General features: G+C 39.6%; 21 non-coding genes across 21 annotated transcripts; all 21 read right to left on the reverse strand.

Annotated features, from left to right (window-relative positions):
- Nucleotides 1-200: 200 nt before the first annotated feature.
- LOC149983768 (small nucleolar RNA U3) lies at nt 201-416 on the reverse strand. Its single transcript, XR_016495801.1, has one exon. It is a non-coding gene; the product is annotated as a small nucleolar RNA U3 (small nucleolar RNA).
- A 787-nt stretch (nt 417-1,203) lies between these two features.
- Nucleotides 1,204-1,419, reverse strand: LOC149983769 (small nucleolar RNA U3). Its single transcript, XR_016495719.1, has one exon. It is a non-coding gene; the product is annotated as a small nucleolar RNA U3 (small nucleolar RNA).
- A 787-nt stretch (nt 1,420-2,206) lies between these two features.
- Nucleotides 2,207-2,422, reverse strand: LOC149983770 (small nucleolar RNA U3). The gene has a single exon (XR_016495802.1). It is a non-coding gene; the product is annotated as a small nucleolar RNA U3 (small nucleolar RNA).
- Nucleotides 2,423-3,209: 787 nt separating this feature from the next.
- Nucleotides 3,210-3,425, reverse strand: LOC149983771 (small nucleolar RNA U3). Its single transcript, XR_016495708.1, has one exon. It is a non-coding gene; the product is annotated as a small nucleolar RNA U3 (small nucleolar RNA).
- A 787-nt stretch (nt 3,426-4,212) lies between these two features.
- On the reverse strand, nt 4,213-4,428 carry LOC149983772 (small nucleolar RNA U3). Its single transcript, XR_016495803.1, has one exon. It is a non-coding gene; the product is annotated as a small nucleolar RNA U3 (small nucleolar RNA).
- A 787-nt stretch (nt 4,429-5,215) lies between these two features.
- LOC149983773 (small nucleolar RNA U3) lies at nt 5,216-5,431 on the reverse strand. Its single transcript, XR_016495720.1, has one exon. It is a non-coding gene; the product is annotated as a small nucleolar RNA U3 (small nucleolar RNA).
- A 787-nt stretch (nt 5,432-6,218) lies between these two features.
- LOC149983774 (small nucleolar RNA U3) lies at nt 6,219-6,434 on the reverse strand. Its single transcript, XR_016495804.1, has one exon. It is a non-coding gene; the product is annotated as a small nucleolar RNA U3 (small nucleolar RNA).
- Nucleotides 6,435-7,221: 787 nt separating this feature from the next.
- LOC149983775 (small nucleolar RNA U3) lies at nt 7,222-7,437 on the reverse strand. The gene has a single exon (XR_016495709.1). It is a non-coding gene; the product is annotated as a small nucleolar RNA U3 (small nucleolar RNA).
- A 787-nt stretch (nt 7,438-8,224) lies between these two features.
- Nucleotides 8,225-8,440, reverse strand: LOC149983776 (small nucleolar RNA U3). Its single transcript, XR_016495655.1, has one exon. It is a non-coding gene; the product is annotated as a small nucleolar RNA U3 (small nucleolar RNA).
- A 787-nt stretch (nt 8,441-9,227) lies between these two features.
- LOC149983777 (small nucleolar RNA U3) lies at nt 9,228-9,443 on the reverse strand. The gene has a single exon (XR_016495710.1). It is a non-coding gene; the product is annotated as a small nucleolar RNA U3 (small nucleolar RNA).
- Nucleotides 9,444-10,230: 787 nt separating this feature from the next.
- Nucleotides 10,231-10,446, reverse strand: LOC149983778 (small nucleolar RNA U3). The gene has a single exon (XR_016495656.1). It is a non-coding gene; the product is annotated as a small nucleolar RNA U3 (small nucleolar RNA).
- Nucleotides 10,447-11,233: 787 nt separating this feature from the next.
- Nucleotides 11,234-11,449, reverse strand: LOC149983779 (small nucleolar RNA U3). The gene has a single exon (XR_016495657.1). It is a non-coding gene; the product is annotated as a small nucleolar RNA U3 (small nucleolar RNA).
- Nucleotides 11,450-12,192: 743 nt separating this feature from the next.
- LOC149983780 (small nucleolar RNA U3) lies at nt 12,193-12,408 on the reverse strand. Its single transcript, XR_016495711.1, has one exon. It is a non-coding gene; the product is annotated as a small nucleolar RNA U3 (small nucleolar RNA).
- A 743-nt stretch (nt 12,409-13,151) lies between these two features.
- LOC149983781 (small nucleolar RNA U3) lies at nt 13,152-13,367 on the reverse strand. The gene has a single exon (XR_016495663.1). It is a non-coding gene; the product is annotated as a small nucleolar RNA U3 (small nucleolar RNA).
- A 787-nt stretch (nt 13,368-14,154) lies between these two features.
- On the reverse strand, nt 14,155-14,370 carry LOC149983782 (small nucleolar RNA U3). Its single transcript, XR_016495712.1, has one exon. It is a non-coding gene; the product is annotated as a small nucleolar RNA U3 (small nucleolar RNA).
- A 787-nt stretch (nt 14,371-15,157) lies between these two features.
- Nucleotides 15,158-15,373, reverse strand: LOC149983783 (small nucleolar RNA U3). Its single transcript, XR_016495664.1, has one exon. It is a non-coding gene; the product is annotated as a small nucleolar RNA U3 (small nucleolar RNA).
- Nucleotides 15,374-16,160: 787 nt separating this feature from the next.
- LOC149983784 (small nucleolar RNA U3) lies at nt 16,161-16,376 on the reverse strand. The gene has a single exon (XR_016495665.1). It is a non-coding gene; the product is annotated as a small nucleolar RNA U3 (small nucleolar RNA).
- A 787-nt stretch (nt 16,377-17,163) lies between these two features.
- Nucleotides 17,164-17,379, reverse strand: LOC149983785 (small nucleolar RNA U3). Its single transcript, XR_016495668.1, has one exon. It is a non-coding gene; the product is annotated as a small nucleolar RNA U3 (small nucleolar RNA).
- Nucleotides 17,380-18,166: 787 nt separating this feature from the next.
- LOC149983786 (small nucleolar RNA U3) lies at nt 18,167-18,382 on the reverse strand. Its single transcript, XR_016495670.1, has one exon. It is a non-coding gene; the product is annotated as a small nucleolar RNA U3 (small nucleolar RNA).
- Nucleotides 18,383-19,169: 787 nt separating this feature from the next.
- Nucleotides 19,170-19,385, reverse strand: LOC149983787 (small nucleolar RNA U3). The gene has a single exon (XR_016495673.1). It is a non-coding gene; the product is annotated as a small nucleolar RNA U3 (small nucleolar RNA).
- Nucleotides 19,386-20,172: 787 nt separating this feature from the next.
- LOC149983788 (small nucleolar RNA U3) lies at nt 20,173-20,388 on the reverse strand. The gene has a single exon (XR_016495676.1). It is a non-coding gene; the product is annotated as a small nucleolar RNA U3 (small nucleolar RNA).
- Nucleotides 20,389-21,127: the final 739 nt, after the last annotated feature.

A 21,127-nucleotide genomic window follows, 5' to 3' on the forward strand; every position in this document is an offset into this window, starting at 1 on the left:
GGTCAAAGGTTGTCCTGAAAGGAACATTTTAAAACTCCTCATTTTGAAGCAAAATATAAGGGCTGGACATGGAGATCAACGAAAGCCAGAAAACTGAAAAGATTATTGCTGGGGTCTCAGGACTGATTCAAGAAGTTTTATTTTACTAACGATAAGGATTTGGGAGACATTTCAGTAGCTTTTATTGTACATGGTTATCATCCACTCAGAACATATTCCCTTCATCCACGTTCATTGAAGAACAAGGAACAGTCATCAAAGGTGGAAGAAAAATGAGCAAGGTCATTTCTAACCACCAAATTCATGCTCTGAACGGGAATATCTTGAATCGTCATCATGGATAGCGAGATCTACCACTTTAGACACACATTTCTCAAGTAACGCACTATAGAAATGATCCCTGAAAGTATAGTCTTGGTGCATAAGTTGTTGTGATCAAGGTGGAGCATCTTGAAAAGAGCATTTGCACCAGCGGTTTGTGTTGCATTCTCAGCATCAACAGTTGTTGCAATCAAATTATGTTAATTATGGAGAATTGCTAGGTTTCTCAATTGAGAAAAATGGTCAGCGATGCTGGTTGCCAACAGGTAAAATATGACCTAATGTTGATGGACAGCCATCCATATTTCAAAGCCGGTTATTTGTGTTGAATTCTACCCCCTTTTAAACATTGTGTGTTTTAGCTATAGACGTATGGGTTGTACCATCAGATTCGTCTCTGTCTTCTGCATCCAGTGGTACCAAGAGTTAGTCTGTGTGATTAACGGGGGCTGAGATAGAGCTGTGTTTGTGAGACAAAGACGGATTCCGAAGGTGCCCAGGCCCGGGTCTTTTTTTTACAGAAACATCTGTAGAGTCAGAAAGGTTTGAATTACAAACTACTAAAAGCTATCTATGAAAAGCTGAGACTCTATCGAACATGCACATGTAACATGTTTTGCTCTATGACGCTCACAAGCTACCAAAAAGTTGTTAGAAAGTACAAGGTTCTTCTACGTATGAAGGTCAAAGGTTGTCCTGAAAGGAACATTTTAAAACTCCTCATTTTGAAGCAAAATATAAGGGCTGGACATGGAGATCAACGAAAGCCAGAAAACTGAAAAGATTATTGCTGGGGTCTCAGGACTGATTCAAGAAGTTTTATTTTACTAACGATAAGGATTTGGGAGACATTTCAGTAGCTTTTATTGTACATGGTTATCATCCAATCAGAACATATTCCCTTCATCCACGTTCATTGAAGAACAAGGAACAGTCATCAAAGGTGGAAGAAAAATGAGCAAGGTCATTTCTAACCACCAAATTCATGCTCTGAACGGGAATATCTTGAATCGTCATCATGGATAGCGAGATCTACCACTTTAGACACACATTTCTCAAGTAACGCACTATAGAAATGATCCCTGAAAGTATAGTCTTGGTGCATAAGTTGTTGTGATCAAGGTGGAGCATCTTGAAAAGAGCATTTGCACCAGCGGTTTGTGTTGCATTCTCAGCATCAACAGTTGTTGCAATCAAATTATGTTAATTATGGAGAATTGCTAGGTTTCTCAATTGAGAAAAATGGTCAGCGATGCTGGTTGCCAACAGGTAAAATATGACCTAATGTTGATGGACAGCCATCCATATTTCAAAGCCGGTTATTTGTGTTGAATTCTACCCCCTTTTAAACATTGTGTGTTTTAGCTATAGACGTATGGGTTGTACCATCAGATTCGTCTCTGTCTTCTGCATCCAGTGGTACCAAGAGTTAGTCTGTGTGATTAACGGGGGCTGAGATAGAGCTGTGTTTGTGAGACAAAGACGGATTCCGAAGGTGCCCAGGCCCGGGTCTTTTTTTTACAGAAACATCTGTAGAGTCAGAAAGGTTTGAATTACAAACTACTAAAAGCTATCTATGAAAAGCTGAGACTCTATCGAACATGCACATGTAACATGTTTTGCTCTATGACGCTCACAAGCTACCAAAAAGTTGTTAGAAAGTACAAGGTTCTTCTACGTATGAAGGTCAAAGGTTGTCCTGAAAGGAACATTTTAAAACTCCTCATTTTGAAGCAAAATATAAGGGCTGGACATGGAGATCAACGAAAGCCAGAAAACTGAAAAGATTATTGCTGGGGTCTCAGGACTGATTCAAGAAGTTTTATTTTACTAACGATAAGGATTTGGGAGACATTTCAGTAGCTTTTATTGTACATGGTTATCATCCACTCAGAACATATTCCCTTCATCCACGTTCATTGAAGAACAAGGAACAGTCATCAAAGGTGGAAGAAAAATGAGCAAGGTCATTTCTAACCACCAAATTCATGCTCTGAACGGGAATATCTTGAATCGTCATCATGGATAGCGAGATCTACCACTTTAGACACACATTTCTCAAGTAACGCACTATAGAAATGATCCCTGAAAGTATAGTCTTGGTGCATAAGTTGTTGTGATCAAGGTGGAGCATCTTGAAAAGAGCATTTGCACCAGCGGTTTGTGTTGCATTCTCAGCATCAACAGTTGTTGCAATCAAATTATGTTAATTATGGAGAATTGCTAGGTTTCTCAATTGAGAAAAATGGTCAGCGATGCTGGTTGCCAACAGGTAAAATATGACCTAATGTTGATGGACAGCCATCCATATTTCAAAGCCGGTTATTTGTGTTGAATTCTACCCCCTTTTAAACATTGTGTGTTTTAGCTATAGACGTATGGGTTGTACCATCAGATTCGTCTCTGTCTTCTGCATCCAGTGGTACCAAGAGTTAGTCTGTGTGATTAACGGGGGCTGAGATAGAGCTGTGTTTGTGAGACAAAGACGGATTCCGAAGGTGCCCAGGCCCGGGTCTTTTTTTTACAGAAACATCTGTAGAGTCAGAAAGGTTTGAATTACAAACTACTAAAAGCTATCTATGAAAAGCTGAGACTCTATCGAACATGCACATGTAACATGTTTTGCTCTATGACGCTCACAAGCTACCAAAAAGTTGTTAGAAAGTACAAGGTTCTTCTACGTATGAAGGTCAAAGGTTGTCCTGAAAGGAACATTTTAAAACTCCTCATTTTGAAGCAAAATATAAGGGCTGGACATGGAGATCAACGAAAGCCAGAAAACGGAAAAGATTATTGCTGGGGTCTCAGGACTGATTCAAGAGGTTTTATTTTACTAACGATAAGGATTTGGGAGACATTTCAGTAGCTTTTATTGTACATGGTTATCATCCACTCAGAACATATTCCCTTCATCCACGTTCATTGAAGAACAAGGAACAGTCATCAAAGGTGGAAGAAAAATGAGCAAGGTCATTTCTAACCACCAAATTCATGCTCTGAACGGGAATATCTTGAATCGTCATCATGGATAGCGAGATCTACCACTTTAGACACACATTTCTCAAGTAACGCACTATAGAAATGATCCCTGAAAGTATAGCCTTGGTGCATAAGTTGTTGTGATCAAGGTGGAGCATCTTGAAAAGAGCATTTGCACCAGCGGTTTGTGTTGCATTCTCAGCATCAACAGTTGTTGCAATCAAATTATGTTAATTATGGAGAATTGCTAGGTTTCTCAATTGAGAAAAATGGTCAGCGATGCTGGTTGCCAACAGGTAAAATATGACCTAATGTTGATGGACAGCCATCCATATTTCAAAGCCGGTTATTTGTGTTGAATTCTACCCCCTTTTAAACATTGTGTGTTTTAGCTATAGACGTATGGGTTGTACCATCAGATTCGTCTCTGTCTTCTGCATCCAGTGGTACCAAGAGTTAGTCTGTGTGATTAACGGGGGCTGAGATAGAGCTGTGTTTGTGAGACAAAGACGGATTCCGAAGGTGCCCAGGCCCGGGTCTTTTTTTTACAGAAACATCTGTAGAGTCAGAAAGGTTTGAATTACAAACTACTAAAAGCTATCTATGAAAAGCTGAGACTCTATCGAACATGCACATGTAACATGTTTTGCTCTATGACGCTCACAAGCTACCAAAAAGTTGTTAGAAAGTACAAGGTTCTTCTACGTATGAAGGTCAAAGGTTGTCCTGAAAGGAACATTTTAAAACTCCTCATTTTGAAGCAAAATATAAGGGCTGGACATGGAGATCAACGAAAGCCAGAAAACTGAAAAGATTATTGCTGGGGTCTCAGGACTGATTCAAGAAGTTTTATTTTACTAACGATAAGGATTTGGGAGACATTTCAGTAGCTTTTATTGTACATGGTTATCATCCACTCAGAACATATTCCCTTCATCCACGTTCATTGAAGAACAAGGAACAGTCATCAAAGGTGGAAGAAAAATGAGCAAGGTCATTTCTAACCACCAAATTCATGCTCTGAACGGGAATATCTTGAATCGTCATCATGGATAGCGAGATCTACCACTTTAGACACACATTTCTCAAGTAACGCACTATAGAAATGATCCCTGAAAGTATAGTCTTGGTGCATAAGTTGTTGTGATCAAGGTGGAGCATCTTGAAAAGAGCATTTGCACCAGCGGTTTGTGTTGCATTCTCAGCATCAACAGTTGTTGCAATCAAATTATGTTAATTATGGAGAATTGCTAGGTTTCTCAATTGAGAAAAATGGTCAGCGATGCTGGTTGCCAACAGGTAAAATATGACCTAATGTTGATGGACAGCCATCCATATTTCAAAGCCGGTTATTTGTGTTGAATTCTACCCCCTTTTAAACATTGTGTGTTTTAGCTATAGACGTATGGGTTGTACCATCAGATTCGTCTCTGTCTTCTGCATCCAGTGGTACCAAGAGTTAGTCTGTGTGATTAACGGGGGCTGAGATAGAGCTGTGTTTGTGAGACAAAGACGGATTCCGAAGGTGCCCAGGCCCGGGTCTTTTTTTTACAGAAACATCTGTAGAGTCAGAAAGGTTTGAATTACAAACTACTAAAAGCTATCTATGAAAAGCTGAGACTCTATCGAACATGCACATGTAACATGTTTTGCTCTATGACGCTCACAAGCTACCAAAAAGTTGTTAGAAAGTACAAGGTTCTTCTACGTATGAAGGTCAAAGGTTGTCCTGAAAGGAACATTTTAAAACTCCTCATTTTGAAGCAAAATATAAGGGCTGGACATGGAGATCAACGAAAGCCAGAAAACTGAAAAGATTATTGCTGGGGTCTCAGGACTGATTCAAGAAGTTTTATTTTACTAACGATAAGGATTTGGGAGACATTTCAGTAGCTTTTATTGTACATGGTTATCATCCAATCAGAACATATTCCCTTCATCCACGTTCATTGAAGAACAAGGAACAGTCATCAAAGGTGGAAGAAAAATGAGCAAGGTCATTTCTAACCACCAAATTCATGCTCTGAACGGGAATATCTTGAATCGTCATCATGGATAGCGAGATCTACCACTTTAGACACACATTTCTCAAGTAACGCACTATAGAAATGATCCCTGAAAGTATAGTCTTGGTGCATAAGTTGTTGTGATCAAGGTGGAGCATCTTGAAAAGAGCATTTGCACCAGCGGTTTGTGTTGCATTCTCAGCATCAACAGTTGTTGCAATCAAATTATGTTAATTATGGAGAATTGCTAGGTTTCTCAATTGAGAAAAATGGTCAGCGATGCTGGTTGCCAACAGGTAAAATATGACCTAATGTTGATGGACAGCCATCCATATTTCAAAGCCGGTTATTTGTGTTGAATTCTACCCCCTTTTAAACATTGTGTGTTTTAGCTATAGACGTATGGGTTGTACCATCAGATTCGTCTCTGTCTTCTGCATCCAGTGGTACCAAGAGTTAGTCTGTGTGATTAACGGGGGCTGAGATAGAGCTGTGTTTGTGAGACAAAGACGGATTCCGAAGGTGCCCAGGCCCGGGTCTTTTTTTTACAGAAACATCTGTAGAGTCAGAAAGGTTTGAATTACAAACTACTAAAAGCTATCTATGAAAAGCTGAGACTCTATCGAACATGCACATGTAACATGTTTTGCTCTATGACGCTCACAAGCTACCAAAAAGTTGTTAGAAAGTACAAGGTTCTTCTACGTATGAAGGTCAAAGGTTGTCCTGAAAGGAACATTTTAAAACTCCTCATTTTGAAGCAAAATATAAGGGCTGGACATGGAGATCAACGAAAGCCAGAAAACTGAAAAGATTATTGCTGGGGTCTCAGGACTGATTCAAGAAGTTTTATTTTACTAACGATAAGGATTTGGGAGACATTTCAGTAGCTTTTATTGTACATGGTTATCATCCACTCAGAACATATTCCCTTCATCCACGTTCATTGAAGAACAAGGAACAGTCATCAAAGGTGGAAGAAAAATGAGCAAGGTCATTTCTAACCACCAAATTCATGCTCTGAACGGGAATATCTTGAATCGTCATCATGGATAGCGAGATCTACCACTTTAGACACACATTTCTCAAGTAACGCACTATAGAAATGATCCCTGAAAGTATAGTCTTGGTGCATAAGTTGTTGTGATCAAGGTGGAGCATCTTGAAAAGAGCATTTGCACCAGCGGTTTGTGTTGCATTCTCAGCATCAACAGTTGTTGCAATCAAATTATGTTAATTATGGAGAATTGCTAGGTTTCTCAATTGAGAAAAATGGTCAGCGATGCTGGTTGCCAACAGGTAAAATATGACCTAATGTTGATGGACAGCCATCCATATTTCAAAGCCGGTTATTTGTGTTGAATTCTACCCCCTTTTAAACATTGTGTGTTTTAGCTATAGACGTATGGGTTGTACCATCAGATTCGTCTCTGTCTTCTGCATCCAGTGGTACCAAGAGTTAGTCTGTGTGATTAACGGGGGCTGAGATAGAGCTGTGTTTGTGAGACAAAGACGGATTCCGAAGGTGCCCAGGCCCGGGTCTTTTTTTTACAGAAACATCTGTAGAGTCAGAAAGGTTTGAATTACAAACTACTAAAAGCTATCTATGAAAAGCTGAGACTCTATCGAACATGCACATGTAACATGTTTTGCTCTATGACGCTCACAAGCTACCAAAAAGTTGTTAGAAAGTACAAGGTTCTTCTACGTATGAAGGTCAAAGGTTGTCCTGAAAGGAACATTTTAAAACTCCTCATTTTGAAGCAAAATATAAGGGCTGGACATGGAGATCAACGAAAGCCAGAAAACGGAAAAGATTATTGCTGGGGTCTCAGGACTGATTCAAGAGGTTTTATTTTACTAACGATAAGGATTTGGGAGACATTTCAGTAGCTTTTATTGTACATGGTTATCATCCACTCAGAACATATTCCCTTCATCCACGTTCATTGAAGAACAAGGAACAGTCATCAAAGGTGGAAGAAAAATGAGCAAGGTCATTTCTAACCACCAAATTCATGCTCTGAACGGGAATATCTTGAATCGTCATCATGGATAGCGAGATCTACCACTTTAGACACACATTTCTCAAGTAACGCACTATAGAAATGATCCCTGAAAGTATAGCCTTGGTGCATAAGTTGTTGTGATCAAGGTGGAGCATCTTGAAAAGAGCATTTGCACCAGCGGTTTGTGTTGCATTCTCAGCATCAACAGTTGTTGCAATCAAATTATGTTAATTATGGAGAATTGCTAGGTTTCTCAATTGAGAAAAATGGTCAGCGATGCTGGTTGCCAACAGGTAAAATATGACCTAATGTTGATGGACAGCCATCCATATTTCAAAGCCGGTTATTTGTGTTGAATTCTACCCCCTTTTAAACATTGTGTGTTTTAGCTATAGACGTATGGGTTGTACCATCAGATTCGTCTCTGTCTTCTGCATCCAGTGGTACCAAGAGTTAGTCTGTGTGATTAACGGGGGCTGAGATAGAGCTGTGTTTGTGAGACAAAGACGGATTCCGAAGGTGCCCAGGCCCGGGTCTTTTTTTTACAGAAACATCTGTAGAGTCAGAAAGGTTTGAATTACAAACTACTAAAAGCTATCTATGAAAAGCTGAGACTCTATCGAACATGCACATGTAACATGTTTTGCTCTATGACGCTCACAAGCTACCAAAAAGTTGTTAGAAAGTACAAGGTTCTTCTACGTATGAAGGTCAAAGGTTGTCCTGAAAGGAACATTTTAAAACTCCTCATTTTGAAGCAAAATATAAGGGCTGGACATGGAGATCAACGAAAGCCAGAAAACTGAAAAGATTATTGCTGGGGTCTCAGGACTGATTCAAGAAGTTTTATTTTACTAACGATAAGGATTTGGGAGACATTTCAGTAGCTTTTATTGTACATGGTTATCATCCACTCAGAACATATTCCCTTCATCCACGTTCATTGAAGAACAAGGAACAGTCATCAAAGGTGGAAGAAAAATGAGCAAGGTCATTTCTAACCACCAAATTCATGCTCTGAACGGGAATATCTTGAATCGTCATCATGGATAGCGAGATCTACCACTTTAGACACACATTTCTCAAGTAACGCACTATAGAAATGATCCCTGAAAGTATAGTCTTGGTGCATAAGTTGTTGTGATCAAGGTGGAGCATCTTGAAAAGAGCATTTGCACCAGCGGTTTGTGTTGCATTCTCAGCATCAACAGTTGTTGCAATCAAATTATGTTAATTATGGAGAATTGCTAGGTTTCTCAATTGAGAAAAATGGTCAGCGATGCTGGTTGCCAACAGGTAAAATATGACCTAATGTTGATGGACAGCCATCCATATTTCAAAGCCGGTTATTTGTGTTGAATTCTACCCCCTTTTAAACATTGTGTGTTTTAGCTATAGACGTATGGGTTGTACCATCAGATTCGTCTCTGTCTTCTGCATCCAGTGGTACCAAGAGTTAGTCTGTGTGATTAACGGGGGCTGAGATAGAGCTGTGTTTGTGAGACAAAGACGGATTCCGAAGGTGCCCAGGCCCGGGTCTTTTTTTTACAGAAACATCTGTAGAGTCAGAAAGGTTTGAATTACAAACTACTAAAAGCTATCTATGAAAAGCTGAGACTCTATCGAACATGCACATGTAACATGTTTTGCTCTATGACGCTCACAAGCTACCAAAAAGTTGTTAGAAAGTACAAGGTTCTTCTACGTATGAAGGTCAAAGGTTGTCCTGAAAGGAACATTTTAAAACTCCTCATTTTGAAGCAAAATATAAGGGCTGGACATGGAGATCAACGAAAGCCAGAAAACGGAAAAGATTATTGCTGGGGTCTCAGGACTGATTCAAGAGGTTTTATTTTACTAACGATAAGGATTTGGGAGACATTTCAGTAGCTTTTATTGTACATGGTTATCATCCACTCAGAACATATTCCCTTCATCCACGTTCATTGAAGAACAAGGAACAGTCATCAAAGGTGGAAGAAAAATGAGCAAGGTCATTTCTAACCACCAAATTCATGCTCTGAACGGGAATATCTTGAATCGTCATCATGGATAGCGAGATCTACCACTTTAGACACACATTTCTCAAGTAACGCACTATAGAAATGATCCCTGAAAGTATAGCCTTGGTGCATAAGTTGTTGTGATCAAGGTGGAGCATCTTGAAAAGAGCATTTGCACCAGCGGTTTGTGTTGCATTCTCAGCATCAACAGTTGTTGCAATCAAATTATGTTAATTATGGAGAATTGCTAGGTTTCTCAATTGAGAAAAATGGTCAGCGATGCTGGTTGCCAACAGGTAAAATATGACCTAATGTTGATGGACAGCCATCCATATTTCAAAGCCGGTTATTTGTGTTGAATTCTACCCCCTTTTAAACATTGTGTGTTTTAGCTATAGACGTATGGGTTGTACCATCAGATTCGTCTCTGTCTTCTGCATCCAGTGGTACCAAGAGTTAGTCTGTGTGATTAACGGGGGCTGAGATAGAGCTGTGTTTGTGAGACAAAGACGGATTCCGAAGGTGCCCAGGCCCGGGTCTTTTTTTTACAGAAACATCTGTAGAGTCAGAAAGGTTTGAATTACAAACTACTAAAAGCTATCTATGAAAAGCTGAGACTCTATCGAACATGCACATGTAACATGTTTTGCTCTATGACGCTCACAAGCTACCAAAAAGTTGTTAGAAAGTACAAGGTTCTTCTACGTATGAAGGTCAAAGGTTGTCCTGAAAGGAACATTTTAAAACTCCTCATTTTGAAGCAAAATATAAGGGCTGGACATGGAGATCAACGAAAGCCAGAAAACTGAAAAGATTATTGCTGGGGTCTCAGGACTGATTCAAGAAGTTTTATTTTACTAACGATAAGGATTTGGGAGACATTTCAGTAGCTTTTATTGTACATGGTTATCATCCACTCAGAACATATTCCCTTCATCCACGTTCATTGAAGAACAAGGAACAGTCATCAAAGGTGGAAGAAAAATGAGCAAGGTCATTTCTAACCACCAAATTCATGCTCTGAACGGGAATATCTTGAATCGTCATCATGGATAGCGAGATCTACCACTTTAGACACACATTTCTCAAGTAACGCACTATAGAAATGATCCCTGAAAGTATAGTCTTGGTGCATAAGTTGTTGTGATCAAGGTGGAGCATCTTGAAAAGAGCATTTGCACCAGCGGTTTGTGTTGCATTCTCAGCATCAACAGTTGTTGCAATCAAATTATGTTAATTATGGAGAATTGCTAGGTTTCTCAATTGAGAAAAATGGTCAGCGATGCTGGTTGCCAACAGGTAAAATATGACCTAATGTTGATGGACAGCCATCCATATTTCAAAGCCGGTTATTTGTGTTGAATTCTACCCCCTTTTAAACATTGTGTGTTTTAGCTATAGACGTATGGGTTGTACCATCAGATTCGTCTCTGTCTTCTGCATCCAGTGGTACCAAGAGTTAGTCTGTGTGATTAACGGGGGCTGAGATAGAGCTGTGTTTGTGAGACAAAGACGGATTCCGAAGGTGCCCAGGCCCGGGTCTTTTTTTTACAGAAACATCTGTAGAGTCAGAAAGGTTTGAATTACAAACTACTAAAAGCTATCTATGAAAAGCTGAGACTCTATCGAACATGCACATGTAACATGTTTTGCTCTATGACGCTCACAAGCTACCAAAAAGTTGTTAGAAAGTACAAGGTTCTTCTACGTATGAAGGTCAAAGGTTGTCCTGAAAGGAACATTTTAAAACTCCTCATTTTGAAGCAAAATATAAGGGCTGGACATGGAGATCAACGAAAGCCAGAAAACTGAAAAGATTATTGCTGGGGTCTCAGGACTGATTCAAGAAGTTTTATTTTACTAACGATAAGGATTTGGGAGACATTTCAGTAGCTTTTATTGTACATGGTTATCATCCACTCAGAACATATTCCCTTCATCCACGTTCATTGAAGAACAAGGAACAGTCATCAAAGGTGGAAGAAAAATGAGCAAGGTCATTTCTAACCACCAAATTCATGCTCTGAACGGGAATATCTTGAATCGTCATCATGGATAGCGAGATCTACCACTTTAGACACACATTTCTCAAGTAACGCACTATAGAAATGATCCCTGAAAGTATAGTCTTGGTGCATAAGTTGTTGTGATCAAGGTGGAGCATCTTGAAAAGAGCATTTGCACCAGCGGTTTGTGTTGCATTCTCAGCATCAACAGTTGTTGCAATCAAATTATGTTAATTATGGAGAATTGCTAGGTTTCTCAATTGAGAAAAATGGTCAGCGATGCTGGTTGCCAACAGGTAAAATATGACCTAATGTTGATGGACAGCCATCCATATTTCAAAGCCGGTTATTTGTGTTGAATTCTACCCCCTTTTAAACATTGTGTGTTTTAGCTATAGACGTATGGGTTGTACCATCAGATTCGTCTCTGTCTTCTGCATCCAGTGGTACCAAGAGTTAGTCTGTGTGATTAACGGGGGCTGAGATAGAGCTGTGTTTGTGAGACAAAGACGGATTCCGAAGGTGCCCAGGCCCGGGTCTTTTTTTTACAGAAACATCTGTAGAGTCAGAAAGGTTTGAATTACAAACTACTAAAAGCTATCTATGAAAAGCTGAGACTCTATCGAACATGCACATGTAACATGTTTTGCTCTATGACGCTCACAAGCTACCAAAAAGTTGTTAGAAAGTACAAGGTTCTTCTACGTATGAAGGTCAAAGGTTGTCCTGAAAGGAACATTTTAAAACTCCTCATTTTGAAGCAAAATATAAGGGCTGGACATGGAGATCAACGAAAGCCAGAAAACGGAAAAGATTATTGCTGGGGTCTCAGGACTGATTCAAGAGCTTTTATTGTACATGGTTATCATCCACTCAGAACATATTCCCTTCATCCACGTTCATTGAAGAACAAGGAACAGTCATCAAAGGTGGAAGAAAAATGAGCAAGGTCATTTCTAACCACCAAATTCATGCTCTGAACGGGAATATCTTGAATCGTCATCATGGATAGCGAGATCTACCACTTTAGACACACATTTCTCAAGTAACGCACTATAGAAATGATCCCTGAAAGTATAGCCTTGGTGCATAAGTTGTTGTGATCAAGGTGGAGCATCTTGAAAAGAGCATTTGCACCAGCGGTTTGTGTTGCATTCTCAGCATCAACAGTTGTTGCAATCAAATTATGTTAATTATGGAGAATTGCTAGGTTTCTCAATTGAGAAAAATGGTCAGCGATGCTGGTTGCCAACAGGTAAAATATGACCTAATGTTGATGGACAGCCATCCATATTTCAAAGCCGGTTATTTGTGTTGAATTCTACCCCCTTTTAAACATTGTGTGTTTTAGCTATAGACGTATGGGTTGTACCATCAGATTCGTCTCTGTCTTCTGCATCCAGTGGTACCAAGAGTTAGTCTGTGTGATTAACGGGGGCTGAGATAGAGCTGTGTTTGTGAGACAAAGACGGATTCCGAAGGTGCCCAGGCCCGGGTCTTTTTTTTACAGAAACATCTGTAGAGTCAGAAAGGTTTGAATTACAAACTACTAAAAGCTATCTATGAAAAGCTGAGACTCTATCGAACATGCACATGTAACATGTTTTGCTCTATGACGCTCACAAGCTACCAAAAAGTTGTTAGAAAGTACAAGGTTCTTCTACGTATGAAGGTCAAAGGTTGTCCTGAAAGGAACATTTTAAAACTCCTCATTTTGAAGCAAAATATAAGGGCTGGACATGGAGATCAACGAAAGCCAGAAAACGGAAAAGATTATTGCTGGGGTCTCAGGACTGATTCAAGAGCTTTTATTGTACATGGTTATCATCCACTCAGAACATATTCCCTTCATCCACGTTCATTGAAGAACAAGGAACAGTCATCAAAGGTGGAAGAAAAATGAGCAAGGTCATTTCTAACCACCAAATTCATGCTCTGAACGGGAATATCTTGAATCGTCATCATGGATAGCGAGATCTACCACTTTAGACACACATTTCTCAAGTAACGCACTATAGAAATGATCCCTGAAAGTATAGTCTTGGTGCATAAGTTGTTGTGATCAAGGTGGAGCATCTTGAAAAGAGCATTTGCACCAGCGGTTTGTGTTGCATTCTCAGCATCAACAGTTGTTGCAATCAAATTATGTTAATTATGGAGAATTGCTAGGTTTCTCAATTGAGAAAAATGGTCAGCGATGCTGGTTGCCAACAGGTAAAATATGACCTAATGTTGATGGACAGCCATCCATATTTCAAAGCCGGTTATTTGTGTTGAATTCTACCCCCTTTTAAACATTGTGTGTTTTAGCTATAGACGTATGGGTTGTACCATCAGATTCGTCTCTGTCTTCTGCATCCAGTGGTACCAAGAGTTAGTCTGTGTGATTAACGGGGGCTGAGATAGAGCTGTGTTTGTGAGACAAAGACGGATTCCGAAGGTGCCCAGGCCCGGGTCTTTTTTTTACAGAAACATCTGTAGAGTCAGAAAGGTTTGAATTACAAACTACTAAAAGCTATCTATGAAAAGCTGAGACTCTATCGAACATGCACATGTAACATGTTTTGCTCTATGACGCTCACAAGCTACCAAAACGTTGTTAGAAAGTACAAGGTTCTTCTACGTATGAAGGTCAAAGGTTGTCCTGAAAGGAAAATTTTAAAACTCCTCATTTTGAAGCAAAATATAAGGGCTGGACATGGAGATCAACGAAAGCCAGAAAACTGAAAAGATTATTGCTGGGGTCTCAGGACTGATTCAAGAAGTTTTATTTTACTAACGATAAGGATTTGGGAGACATTTCAGTAGCTTTTATTGTACATGGTTATCATCCACTCAGAACATATTCCCTTCATCCACGTTCATTGAAGAACAAGGAACAGTCATCAAAGGTGGAAGAAAAATGAGCAAGGTCATTTCTAACCACCAAATTCATGCTCTGAACGGGAATATCTTGAATCGTCATCATGGATAGCGAGATCTACCACTTTAGACACACATTTCTCAAGTAACGCACTATAGAAATGATCCCTGAAAGTATAGCCTTGGTGCATAAGTTGTTGTGATCAAGGTGGAGCATCTTGAAAAGAGCATTTGCACCAGCGGTTTGTGTTGCATTCTCAGCATCAACAGTTGTTGCAATCAAATTATGTTAATTATGGAGAATTGCTAGGTTTCTCAATTGAGAAAAATGGTCAGCGATGCTGGTTGCCAACAGGTAAAATATGACCTAATGTTGATGGACAGCCATCCATATTTCAAAGCCGGTTATTTGTGTTGAATTCTACCCCCTTTTAAACATTGTGTGTTTTAGCTATAGACGTATGGGTTGTACCATCAGATTCGTCTCTGTCTTCTGCATCCAGTGGTACCAAGAGTTAGTCTGTGTGATTAACGGGGGCTGAGATAGAGCTGTGTTTGTGAGACAAAGACGGATTCCGAAGGTGCCCAGGCCCGGGTCTTTTTTTTACAGAAACATCTGTAGAGTCAGAAAGGTTTGAATTACAAACTACTAAAAGCTATCTATGAAAAGCTGAGACTCTATCGAACATGCACATGTAACATGTTTTGCTCTATGACGCTCACAAGCTACCAAAACGTTGTTAGAAAGTACAAGGTTCTTCTACGTATGAAGGTCAAAGGTTGTCCTGAAAGGAAAATTTTAAAACTCCTCATTTTGAAGCAAAATATAAGGGCTGGACATGGAGATCAACGAAAGCCAGAAAACTGAAAAGATTATTGCTGGGGTCTCAGGACTGATTCAAGAAGTTTTATTTTACTAACGATAAGGATTTGGGAGACATTTCAGTAGCTTTTATTGTACATGGTTATCATCCACTCAGAACATATTCCCTTCATCCACGTTCATTGAAGAACAAGGAACAGTCATCAAAGGTGGAAGAAAAATGAGCAAGGTCATTTCTAACCACCAAATTCATGCTCTGAACGGGAATATCTTGAATCGTCATCATGGATAGCGAGATCTACCACTTTAGACACACATTTCTCAAGTAACGCACTATAGAAATGATCCCTGAAAGTATAGTCTTGGTGCATAAGTTGTTGTGATCAAGGTGGAGCATCTTGAAAAGAGCATTTGCACCAGCGGTTTGTGTTGCATTCTCAGCATCAACAGTTGTTGCAATCAAATTATGTTAATTATGGAGAATTGCTAGGTTTCTCAATTGAGAAAAATGGTCAGCGATGCTGGTTGCCAACAGGTAAAATATGACCTAATGTTGATGGACAGCCATCCATATTTCAAAGCCGGTTATTTGTGTTGAATTCTACCCCCTTTTAAACATTGTGTGTTTTAGCTATAGACGTATGGGTTGTACCATCAGATTCGTCTCTGTCTTCTGCATCCAGTGGTACCAAGAGTTAGTCTGTGTGATTAACGGGGGCTGAGATAGAGCTGTGTTTGTGAGACAAAGACGGATTCCGAAGGTGCCCAGGCCCGGGTCTTTTTTTTACAGAAACATCTGTAGAGTCAGAAAGGTTTGAATTACAAACTACTAAAAGCTATCTATGAAAAGCTGAGACTCTATCGAACATGCACATGTAACATGTTTTGCTCTATGATGCTCACAAGCTACCAAAACGTTGTTATAAAGTACAAGGTTCTTCTACGTATGAAGTTCAAAGGTTGTCCTGAAAGGAAAATTTTAAAACTCCTCATTTTGAAGCAAAATATAAGGGCTGGACATGGAGATCAACGAAAGCCAGAAAACTGAAAAGATTATTGCTGGGGTCTCAGGACTGATTCAAGAAGTTTTATTTTACTAACGATAAGGATTTGGGAGACATTTCAGTAGCTTTTATTGTACATGGTTATCATCCACTCAGAACATATTCCCTTCATCCACGTTCATTGAAGAACAAGGAACAGTCATCAAAGGTGGAAGAAAAATGAGCAAGGTCATTTCTAACCACCAAATTCATGCTCTGAACGGGAATATCTTGAATCGTCATCATGGATAGCGAGATCTACCACTTTAGACACACATTTCTCAAGTAACGCACTATAGAAATGATCCCTGAAAGTATAGTCTTGGTGCATAAGTTGTTGTGATCAAGGTGGAGCATCTTGAAAAGAGCATTTGCACCAGCGGTTTGTGTTGCATTCTCAGCATCAACAGTTGTTGCAATCAAATTATGTTAATTATGGAGAATTGCTAGGTTTCTCAATTGAGAAAAATGGTCAGCGATGCTGGTTGCCAACAGGTAAAATATGACCTAATGTTGATGGACAGCCATCCATATTTCAAAGCCGGTTATTTGTGTTGAATTCTACCCCCTTTTAAACATTGTGTGTTTTAGCTATAGACGTATGGGTTGTACCATCAGATTCGTCTCTGTCTTCTGCATCCAGTGGTACCAAGAGTTAGTCTGTGTGATTAACGGGGGCTGAGATAGAGCTGTGTTTGTGAGACAAAGACGGATTCCGAAGGTGCCCAGGCCCGGGTCTTTTTTTTACAGAAACATCTGTAGAGTCAGAAAGGTTTGAATTACAAACTACTAAAAGCTATCTATGAAAAGCTGAGACTCTATCGAACATGCACATGTAACATGTTTTGCTCTATGACGCTCACAAGCTACCAAAAAGTTGTTAGAAAGTACAAGGTTCTTCTACGTATGAAGGTCAAAGGTTGTCCTGAAAGGAAAATTTTAAAACTCCTCATTTTGAAGCAAAATATAAGGGCTGGACATGGAGATCAACGAAAGCCAGAAAACGGAAAAGATTATTGCTGGGGTCTCAGGACTGATTCAAGAGGTTTTATTTTACTAACGATAAGGATTTGGGAGACATTTCAGTAGCTTTTATTGTACATGGTTATCATCCACTCAGAACATATTCCCTTCATCCACGTTCATTGAAGAACAAGGAACAGTCATCAAAGGTGGAAGAAAAATGAGCAAGGTCATTTCTAACCACCAAATTCATGCTCTGAACGGGAATATCTTGAATCGTCATCATGGATAGCGAGATCTACCACTTTAGACACACATTTCTCAAGTAACGCACTATAGAAATGATCCCTGAAAGTATAGTCTTGGTGCATAAGTTGTTGTGATCAAGGTGGAGCATCTTGAAAAGAGCATTTGCACCAGCGGTTTGTGTTGCATTCTCAGCATCAACAGTTGTTGCAATCAAATTATGTTAATTATGGAGAATTGCTAGGTTTCTCAATTGAGAAAAATGGTCAGCGATGCTGGTTGCCAACAGGTAAAATATGACCTAATGTTGATGGACAGCCATCCATATTTCAAAGCCGGTTATTTGTGTTGAATTCTACCCCCTTTTAAACATTGTGTGTTTTAGCTATAGACGTATGGGTTGTACCATCAGATTCGTCTCTGTCTTCTGCATCCAGTGGTACCAAGAGTTAGTCTGTGTGATTAACGGGGGCTGAGATAGAGCTGTGTTTGTGAGACAAAGACGGATTCCGAAGGTGCCCAGGCCCGGGTCTTTTTTTTACAGAAACATCTGTAGAGTCAGAAAGGTTTGAATTACAAACTACTAAAAGCTATCTATGAAAAGCTGAGACTCTATCGAACATGCACATGTAACATGTTTTGCTCTATGACGCTCACAAGCTACCAAAACGTTGTTAGAAAGTACAAGGTTCTTCTACGTATGAAGGTCAAAGGTTGTCCTGAAAGGAAAATTTTAAAACTCCTCATTTTGAAGCAAAATATAAGGGCTGGACATGGAGATCAACGAAAGCCAGAAAACTGAAAAGATTATTGCTGGGGTCTCAGGACTGATTCAAGAAGTTTTATTTTACTAACGATAAGGATTTGGGAGACATTTCAGTAGCTTTTATTGTACATGGTTATCATCCACTCAGAACATATTCCCTTCATCCACGTTCATTGAAGAACAAGGAACAGTCATCAAAGGTGGAAGAAAAATGAGCAAGGTCATTTCTAACCACCAAATTCATGCTCTGAACGGGAATATCTTGAATCGTCATCATGGATAGCGAGATCTACCACTTTAGACACACATTTCTCAAGTAACGCACTATAGAAATGATCCCTGAAAGTATAGTCTTGGTGCATAAGTTGTTGTGATCAAGGTGGAGCATCTTGAAAAGAGCATTTGCACCAGCGGTTTGTGTTGCATTCTCAGCATCAACAGTTGTTGCAATCAAATTATGTTAATTATGGAGAATTGCTAGGTTTCTCAATTGAGAAAAATGGTCAGCGATGCTGGTTGCCAACAGGTAAAATATGACCTAATGTTGATGGACAGCCATCCATATTTCAAAGCCGGTTATTTGTGTTGAATTCTACCCCCTTTTAAACATTGTGTGTTTTAGCTATAGACGTATGGGTTGTACCATCAGATTCGTCTCTGTCTTCTGCATCCAGTGGTACCAAGAGTTAGTCTGTGTGATTAACGGGGGCTGAGATAGAGCTGTGTTTGTGAGACAAAGACGGATTCCGAAGGTGCCCAGGCCCGGGTCTTTTTTTTACAGAAACATCTGTAGAGTCAGAAAGGTTTGAATTACAAACTACTAAAAGCTATCTATGAAAAGCTGAGACTCTATCGAACATGCACATGTAACATGTTTTGCTCTATGACGCTCACAAGCTACCAAAACGTTGTTAGAAAGTACAAGGTTCTTCTACGTATGAAGGTCAAAGGTTGTCCTGAAAGGAAAATTTTAAAACTCCTCATTTTGAAGCAAAATATAAGGGCTGGACATGGAGATCAACGAAAGCCAGAAAACTGAAAAGATTATTGCTGGGGTCTCAGGACTGATTCAAGAAGTTTTATTTTACTAACGATAAGGATTTGGGAGACATTTCAGTAGCTTTTATTGTACATGGTTATCATCCACTCAGAACATATTCCCTTCATCCACGTTCATTGAAGAACAAGGAACAGTCATCAAAGGTGGAAGAAAAATGAGCAAGGTCATTTCTAACCACCAAATTCATGCTCTGAACGGGAATATCTTGAATCGTCATCATGGATAGCGAGATCTACCACTTTAGACACACATTTCTCAAGTAACGCACTATAGAAATGATCCCTGAAAGTATAGTCTTGGTGCATAAGTTGTTGTGATCAAGGTGGAGCATCTTGAAAAGAGCATTTGCACCAGCGGTTTGTGTTGCATTCTCAGCATCAACAGTTGTTGCAATCAAATTATGTTAATTATGGAGAATTGCTAGGTTTCTCAATTGAGAAAAATGGTCAGCGATGCTGGTTGCCAACAGGTAAAATATGACCTAATGTTGATGGACAGCCATCCATATTTCAAAGCCGGTTATTTGTGTTGAATTCTACCCCCTTTTAAACATTGTGTGTTTTAGCTATAGACGTATGGGTTGTACCATCAGATTCGTCTCTGTCTTCTGCATCCAGTGGTACCAAGAGTTAGTCTGTGTGATTAACGGGGGCTGAGATAGAGCTGTGTTTGTGAGACAAAGACGGATTCCGAAGGTGCCCAGGCCCGGGTCTTTTTTTTACAGAAACATCTGTAGAGTCAGAAAGGTTTGAATTACAAACTACTAAAAGCTATCTATGAAAAGCTGAGACTCTATCGAACATGCACATGTAACATGTTTTGCTCTATGACGCTCACAAGCTACCAAAAAGTTGTTAGAAAGTACAAGGTTCTTCTACGTATGAAGGTCAAAGGTTGTCCTGAAAGGAACATTTTAAAACTCCTCATTTTGAAGCAAAATATAAGGGCTGGACATGGAGATCAACGAAAGCCAGAAAACGGAAAAGATTATTGCTGGGGTCTCAGGACTGATTCAAGAGGTTTTATTTTACTAACGATAAGGATTTGGGAGACATTTCAGTAGCTTTTATTGTACATGGTTATCATCCACTCAGAACATATTCCCTTCATCCACGTTCATTGAAGAACAAGGAACAGTCATCAAAGGTGGAAGAAAAATGAGCAAGGTCATTTCTAACCACCAAATTCATGCTCTGAACGGGAATATCTTGAATCGTCATCATGGATAGCGAGATCTACCACTTTAGACACACATTTCTCAAGTAACGCACTATAGAAATGATCCCTGAAAGTATAGTCTTGGTGCATAAGTTGTTGTGATCAAGGTGGAGCATCTTGAAAAGAGCATTTGCACCAGCGGTTTGTGTTGCATTCTCAGCATCAACAGTTGTTGCAATCAAATTATGTTAATTATGGAGAATTGCTAGGTTTCTCAATTGAGAAAAATGGTCAGCGATGCTGGTTGCCAACAGGTAAAATATGACCTAATGTTGATGGACAGCCATCCATATTTCAAAGCCGGTTATTTGTGTTGAATTCTACCCCCTTTTAAACATTGTGTGTTTTAGCTATAGACGTATGGGTTGTACCATCAGATTCGTCTCTGTCTTCTGCATCCAGTGGTACCAAGAGTTAGTCTGTGTGATTAACGGGGGCTGAGATAGAGCTGTGTTTGTGAGACAAAGACGGATTCCGAAGGTGCCCAGGCCCGGGTCTTTTTTTTACAGAAACATCTGTAGAGTCAGAAAGGTTTGAATTACAAACTACTAAAAGCTATCTATGAAAAGCTGAGACTCTATCGAACATGCACATGTAACATGTTTTGCTCTATGACGCTCACAAGCTACCAAAAAGTTGTTAGAAAGTACAAGGTTCTTCTACGTATGAAGGTCAAAGGTTGTCCTGAAAGGAACATTTTAAAACTCCTCATTTTGAAGCAAAATATAAGGGCTGGACATGGAGATCAACGAAAGCCAGAAAACGGAAAAGATTATTGCTGGGGTCTCAGGACTGATTCAAGAGGTTTTATTTTACTAACGA

This window comes from Oncorhynchus mykiss, chromosome 4, assembly GCF_057628025.1.
Source record: "Oncorhynchus mykiss isolate SJ-2025 chromosome 4, ASM5762802v1, whole genome shotgun sequence".
NCBI lineage: Eukaryota > Metazoa > Chordata > Actinopteri > Salmoniformes > Salmonidae > Oncorhynchus > Oncorhynchus mykiss.